Here is a 6930-nt window from a genome sequence, read left to right as displayed (position 1 = left end):
ATTTTAAAGGAAAATGGGGCAATAACCTAGAGGACTGTAGCAGCTTTCCAGTACCTGAAAGGGCTCCAGGGAAGCTGGGGAAGGACTTTTGACAAGGGCAGGGAGTGATGGGATATGGGGAAATGGTTTCAAGCTGAAAGGAGATTGAGATAAGATACTGGGAAGAAATTTTTCACTGTGAGGGTGGGGAGAGCCTGGCCCAGGTTGCCCAGAGAAGCTGTGGCTGCCCCATCCCTGGCAGTGTTGAAGGGCAGGTTGGATGGGGCTTGGAGCAACCTGGGCTGCTGGGAGGTGTCCCTGCCCATGGCAGAGAGGTTGAACTAAATGATCTTGAAAATCCCTTCCAACCCAAACCATTATAGCACTATTTGGTTGCAAATGGCAAGACTGATTTGAGTCAAAAAACCTGTTTGTGAAGCAGTTATTTGGGGTAGTTCTATTCTCAGAGGAATTAAAAAAACCCAACTGTGTTTCTAAGGGCCAGTTTTTCTCATCATAGGAGCAAAAGCTCAGAATAAACAAATGGTTCAGATGAGAAAAATGAATCCTGAACCAGTTCTGGGAAAGGTATACATTCTAGGGAATGTATTATGGAGGAAATCCATGCTTACAAGCAGGTATCATTTTGACAACAGGTTTGACTGAAAAAAAAATGAACGTGGTCATAGAGGAGAATGTTGAAAATGTGAAAATGTTTAAAAGATAAAAATGTTTTGTTTCAGAATTATGCAGATGCATGCAATTTGATTATTCCTTCCAAAGCAGTAATTAATAAGTTGAGGTTCAAATACAGCTTTTAGAGTGATGAGTAAGTAAAAATTTAGCAGGAAAATATCACTAGGAGGTCAAGTATTTTTAAATTACCTCCAGATTAAGCTAATGATGTATTTACTTGTTTATTTGCTTGTGGATATCACTGAAAACAAATAAATATAGTTTTCACTTTTGTTTTGACTTCAGGATTTAAAAACTAATCCACACTTCAGTCCCTGCTCAACCCAAGCTTGGATGGGTTGAAGGAGGGGGGTAATGAAAAGCCAGCCAATATCCTTGCTCCATCTGAAACCCCTTCTGCATGGCTGGGTGTTGCAATGCAAGTCACTGCTGGAATGTACTATGTCATTCTGGCAAGAAGTCAACAGGCTCAAACTCCTCAAATAACCAAAGCCTGGTACTAAGAAAGCAGTGGGACAGGCAGCAGCCCAGACAGCCAGTCCATTAGCAACTTAACCACAGCAGATGTAAACTCACCAACAGAACTCCCCACGGAGTCTCCCAAAGAGCCAGATGCTACTGCTATAAAAAGATCTTCAAGGAACCTGGCAAGTCTCCTGCCCACAACTTTTTTTAAAGAAACTTTCTCTACATGACAGGTTATTTTATTGATTTATATTTTTTTTTTCTTTTTAATTTTTGATTAGGGGTAAAGGAGAGGAGCAGGTGAAGAGAAGAAGAAAATACTGCTGATTAATTTTGATTTGCTTGCGGGTGAATCTTGTGCTCATGAAAACAAAACTCAGACATAATGTGTCCTGGGAGACAGGAGGCAGTAGATGGAATTCCAGGTTCTCCCCAGGCTTTGCTTATGCACCTTGGACTGTCCTGTAGATCTTTCCTCAGGGAGCCCTGACAATGCACTGGGGGTGAAACACTAGCATGTGTTTTATTCTGCTCTGCTTCCCTGGGCCCTTGGTGAGGCCAGTCTGCCTTGTGTGCTGCATCTTGTCAGTCCTCTTGGCTGGTGCACATCAGCTCAGGTGGTTGTGCTTGGCCTGTTGGTCTTTGGTTCTCCTGTTGCTCCATCAAAAGAACTGCTTGCTCATTTACAACACTGCTAGTTCTTCAAGCTTTCCTGAAACAGCTGGGAGCCTCATGTATGTCCCAGCTGCTGGATTCATGTTATAAGGATGAAGGAATTCTCTCCTGTGAGGGTGGGGAGCTCCTGGCCCAGGTTGCCCAGGGAAGCTGTGGCTGCCCCATCCCTGGCAGTGTTGAAGGGCAGGTTGGATGGGGCTTGGAGCAGCCTGGGCTGCTGGGAGGTGTCCCTGCCCATGCAGGGGGATATGAACTGTACATTTTTTAAGGTTGGTTCCAACCCAAACCAGTCTGTGATTCAATGATTTTAGGAACAGCAACAACAAAACCAGAAATAATATGTACTCCTCATGATAGAGACACCAGTTGTGCCAATGAGAATTAAAGTCTAAGACAGATGGGGACAGCAACTCTGCAGATACCTGTGCTTAGAGGGGTGAATGCCACCTCTGTGCCCAGCTGAGAGGCTCACCTGCCTCTGCAGTGAGGACAGGTGTTGTTTGGGGAAAGTATGGTGAAATATTCTGCAAACTTTATAATATCTCCAGATGACCCCTTTCTGGGAGTTTGAGTAGTGTCAGGGTGGTGGTTTGAGGTACCAGTTAAGGAAGAAAGCAGCTGATGGTCCACTGGAATAATCAGAGTTTCTCCTGCACCAAAGCTGTACCTGACCTGGTAGCTACATCTCTCTGAAATGAGGTCAGAACAAGCAACCATGCTTTGATTTTCAGGGCAATTTTGACTGGTTTGACCCAGACTAGGCCATGCAGGACTCACTGTGTGATGCCAATAGCCCAATATAGAGATGAGTTTTGGTGACAGACCCACGGGGGATGGAGGACAAAGAGGTGATTTTCAGGGCAATTTTGACTGGTTTGACCTAGACTAGGCCATGTAGGACTCATTGTGTGATGCCAATAGCCCAATATGGAGATGAGTTTTGGTGACCCACGGGGGATGGAGGACAAAGAGAAGGTTCACAGATGGTACCTGCTAGCAGAGTGTTTCTGTACTGAACCTTTGTAGTGCTCCTCAGTTGAGTCCTAGAGCTCAAGGCATCTTTAATCTAGAGGTATCTTTGTAAGAGTATTGCAGAAGACAGGAGACATTCCCACGTGATTACACAGCAGGAAAGGGAGAAAGAACTACATTGTCCAACTGCTGCAGAACTGAATCAAAACAACACTGGGCTATCATGAGGGTCTAAATACATTTTTACCAGATGGTGAAGGCAAAATGCCTATAAAATGGTGTTTGCTACAAGACTAACTAGGCCCTAGGAAATCACAGGAACCAATGCTGAGAATAGAAGCAGGTGCCCCCAGAAGGAGTCCTGAGGAGGAGATGGACCACTCTTGGTGACCCTACCTAGTGTCCAGCTCTGGCACACTAGAGCAGACCTAGTTGTTCATCTCATGGCTTTACCAATGGCCCGTTCAACCAATGACTCCTTTTAAGACCAATGCTTCAGAGGTGGTTTCTTCACAACCAGTGATCTATGGTGACTCTTTTTTGTTTTGCCACTAACTTATACCTCTGGGTACAGTTAACCCAGGCTGGATACCAGACATTCCAGTTTTATCAGCATTTACTTCTCTTGCCCTCTGCTCTAGCTCATTGAATTTCCTTTAGCATTGCAGTGTTCCTGCCATCAGCTGGATCCTGCCTTTAGCTCTCTAACTGCTCCTTTTCTAATACAGCTGTTCAATGGTACATTTTGTTACAGCTCATATACTCATGTAATGTGATAGTCTGTGTTCTCCTGTTCAGAGCAACCCTGCTCTGAGGGGATGACCTGGTTGGTCATTGCTGTGCAGTTTTGCTCCCAGTATTCCAGTATTCCATTGATTATCTTTCCTCCACTATGTATCCAAGTTATCTGATTCAGCAATACCTCTTGCTTAAATGAACTATTGCACATTCAGACATTTGGGTATTTCCTAACAAACTGTACTAGCCTCCAAGTTCTCTTTTCTCCCCACCCTCAAAAAATATTCCTTTCCTTTCCTTTCCTTTCCTTTCCTTTCCTTTCCTTTCCTTTCCTTTCCTTTCCTTTCCTTTCCTTTCCTTTCCTTTCCTTTCCTTTCCTTTCCTTTCCTTTCCTTTCCTTTCCTTTCCTTTCCTTTCCTTTCCTTTCCTTTCCTTTCCTTTCCTTTCCTTTCCTTTCCTTTCCTTTCCTTTCCTTTCCTTTCCTTTCCTTTCCTTTCCTTTCCTTTCCTTTCCTTTCCTTTCCTTTCCTTTCCTTTCCTTTCCTTTCCTTTCCTTTCCTTTCCTTTCCTTTCCTTTCCTTTCCTTTCCTTTCCTTTCCTTTCCTTTCCTTTCCTTTCCTTTCCTTTCCTTTCCTTTCCTTTCCTTTCCTTTCCTTTCCTTTCCTTTCCTTTCCTTTCCTTTCCTTTCCTTTCCTTTCCTTTCCTTTCCTTTCCTTTCCTTTCCTTTCCTTTCCTTTCCTTTCCTTTCCTTTCCTTTCCTTTCCTTTCCTTTCCTTTCCCTCAAAAAATATACCTTTCCTTTCCTTTCCTTTCCTTTCCTTTCCTTTCCTTTCCTTTCCTTTCCTTTCCTTTCCTTTCCTTTCCTTTCCTTTCCTTTCTTTTACTTTCCTTTCCTTTCTTTTCTTTTCCTTTCCTTTCCTTTCCTTTCCTTTCCTTTCCTTTCCTTTCCTTTCCTTTCCTTTCCTTTCCTTTCCTTTCCTTTCCTTTCCTTTCCTTTCCTTTTTTTCCTTTCCTTTCCTTTCCTTTCATTTATTACACCCCAGAAAATGATCCCACTTAATCCATGTGCTTTTTCACACTTCTCAACTTTATACTGAGGCTTTTCCAAACAGCCTTTATTTCCCATTTCCCCTCCCATCCCACGGCCACAGAAACAATGGTGAAACCAGGTGATAAAGGATTCCATGTTTTACTGCAAAAAGCTACAGGACCAAGATATGGATGCGAGAACAATTTCCAGTTTGCACTGGGAATCACTTTATGCTTGTTTCATAGGTCAGGCTGGAGTGGGAAGTAATCCTTGTGGAGAAGAGAGATACATTATAACACACATTGTGTTCACTTCTGCTTCATTTTTTGGTTGTTTTTCCTTTTACATTGTTAATGGTGGGATCTTCCAAAGCTGAGAAACACCTAAACTAAGTTGTGTTTGCTGGAAATTCTACTTTTCCAGTTCTCTGAAGACTATGAGTATTGTTTGCATGTATGAAATTCATACAGCTGGTTTAGTTCCTTTTCTGCCTTCTTCCCTCACTGCTATTTTTATTATTATTTTTTTTTTACAAATGCAATAAACACCAAGAGAAAGGCCCAGTTGTTTTGCAAGGAAGAGGAGAGGGAACAAATACACTTTAAAAATTGATTTATTCATTAAAATTTGATCACTTTTCTCCCCTTTTTGTTAACAATTTTGTATTGCTGTATAAGCTCTGTATCACAAAAACAAAAAATATGGGAATGCCCAGGTATTCCTAGTTCAGATTCCAGTTTTTTCAGTTTCCTGAGTGCTTTGAATCTTTACAGAGGCCCATGAGGAAACAAGACAAACGAAACAAAAAACACATTTACCCAAATAACTTTAGGGGCAGCACATTTTGTAGCTCTGTGATGGGAATCTGGGATGAAAAATGAGGAGACATTCCCTTACACTGAAATCCAAGGCCAGTATCTGGGGTTCCCGGCATCTGTCTTGTCCTAAAAATAAAGTGATTTTTAAGCATCAGAGGAAGATAGAAGAACCAAACAATGTCACTAGGAATCAGCTTCAGCTTATTGGCAGCAAGGCCTGAAGCTGAGTGTCTTTGCACTAAGTAGATGCCAACTAACATCAAAGAGCAAATGCCCAGCATGACAAAATAACCTTACTTGTCTTGCACTGAGTGATGGACAAAACATGGGAAGCAGTGATATGGAGAGGAAATACAGCCATGTCAGACATGAAGACAAGGTAAACACTCAGCTTTTCAGAAAAACAATAAAGCTCCTGAGCCACTGGGCAACTTCTCCTACTTCTGTTATCCCTCTATTATCCGTAGTCAGTCTCTCATGAGCAACATTTGAGCCCTGGGATTTCTCTAAACTAACATCTAGATTTCAGGCAGGATTCTGTTCCCAAACCATAAGCATCTGATGCAATTTGAGGAAGCAATGAGTTTCCAACCACCCCCTGATTATGTATTTTTTATTATATTCAGTATTTTGTTACGGGTAAAAAGGGGAACGCCTCATGTATGAAGCTGAGAACTTGACAGTCTGACTAAAAGCTGTAACAGGGTAACCAAAATGCAAAAAAAATATTTATTACTACTTTAGTTACAATTATATTAATGCAATCTGAATCATCTAAGTAATTCAAGACACTCCTGATCACAGTGACAACCACCTCAGGCCGTGGCGAGTTCAGCATCATCCTGAGACCTGACAGCGTTGGGTCAGTGCAAAGCCCATGGCCTTCTGCTAGTGATATTTGCTGGGCTCTATTTCCCTCTGAGAAACACTGTAGGCCTCAAGGTCCATCCTGTTGGCTGACAGGACCTGGCTGGCCAAGTGACTACTTTTTCTCTCCTTCTCCAGGTGTCTGTCATGCGTGGAGAGCCCTTACCGGTGTCACTGGTGCAAGTACCGCCACGTCTGCACTCATGACCCCAGCTCCTGCTCCTTCCAGGAGGGACGAGTCAAGCTGCCCGAGGTAGGCAGGGACATGGGCCATGCTCAGGGATGATCAAAGAATCATAGAATAATTCAGGTTGGAAAAGACCTCTAAGATCATTGAGTCCAACCATGACTCAGCTACCATGAATGCATAGACACCCAAGAGATAAGCCTTGAGATAAGATTGACTCTGCTCATCACACTCTGCTCATTCAGTCACATGGCAGGGGTAAAGGTCATAGAATCCTAGAATGCCAGGTTGGAAGGGACCTCAAGGATCATTTGGTAATGCTATAGTTTATACAAGACAGCTCAGCACCCTGAGCCATCAGTTACGTGCATTCCCCTCAGAGGTGGTCCATGTGGTCCATGCACAGATCCCACAGCCCTGCCCCATATTACAGCGGCCACTGGACCACGAGCAGAGTCCCAGCTGTGTGAGAAAGCTTGATGTCTCCTGCTGCCCATGTCTTTC

General features: G+C 43.2%; 1 protein-coding gene across 1 annotated transcript in view; it reads right to left on the bottom strand.

Moving 5' to 3' along the window:
• Positions 1 to 5412: 5412 nt before the first annotated feature.
• MYL3 (myosin, light chain 3, alkali; ventricular, skeletal, slow) overlaps positions 5413 to 6930 on the bottom strand; it is a 40375-nt gene continuing 38857 nt past the window's right edge. The window contains exon 7 of the mRNA XM_010003050.1: positions 5413 to 5498. The gene's annotated coding sequence lies outside the window, so the exon portion shown is untranslated. The remainder of the gene's footprint in view (positions 5499 to 6930) is intronic.

Source organism: Chaetura pelagica, unplaced genomic scaffold (genome assembly GCF_000747805.2).
Source record: "Chaetura pelagica isolate M959 unplaced genomic scaffold, ChaPel_1.0 scaffold87, whole genome shotgun sequence".
NCBI classification, from domain to species: domain Eukaryota; kingdom Metazoa; phylum Chordata; class Aves; order Apodiformes; family Apodidae; genus Chaetura; species Chaetura pelagica.
Note: the sequence above shows the minus strand (reverse complement) of the source record. Positions and strands in the feature narration are given on the sequence as shown.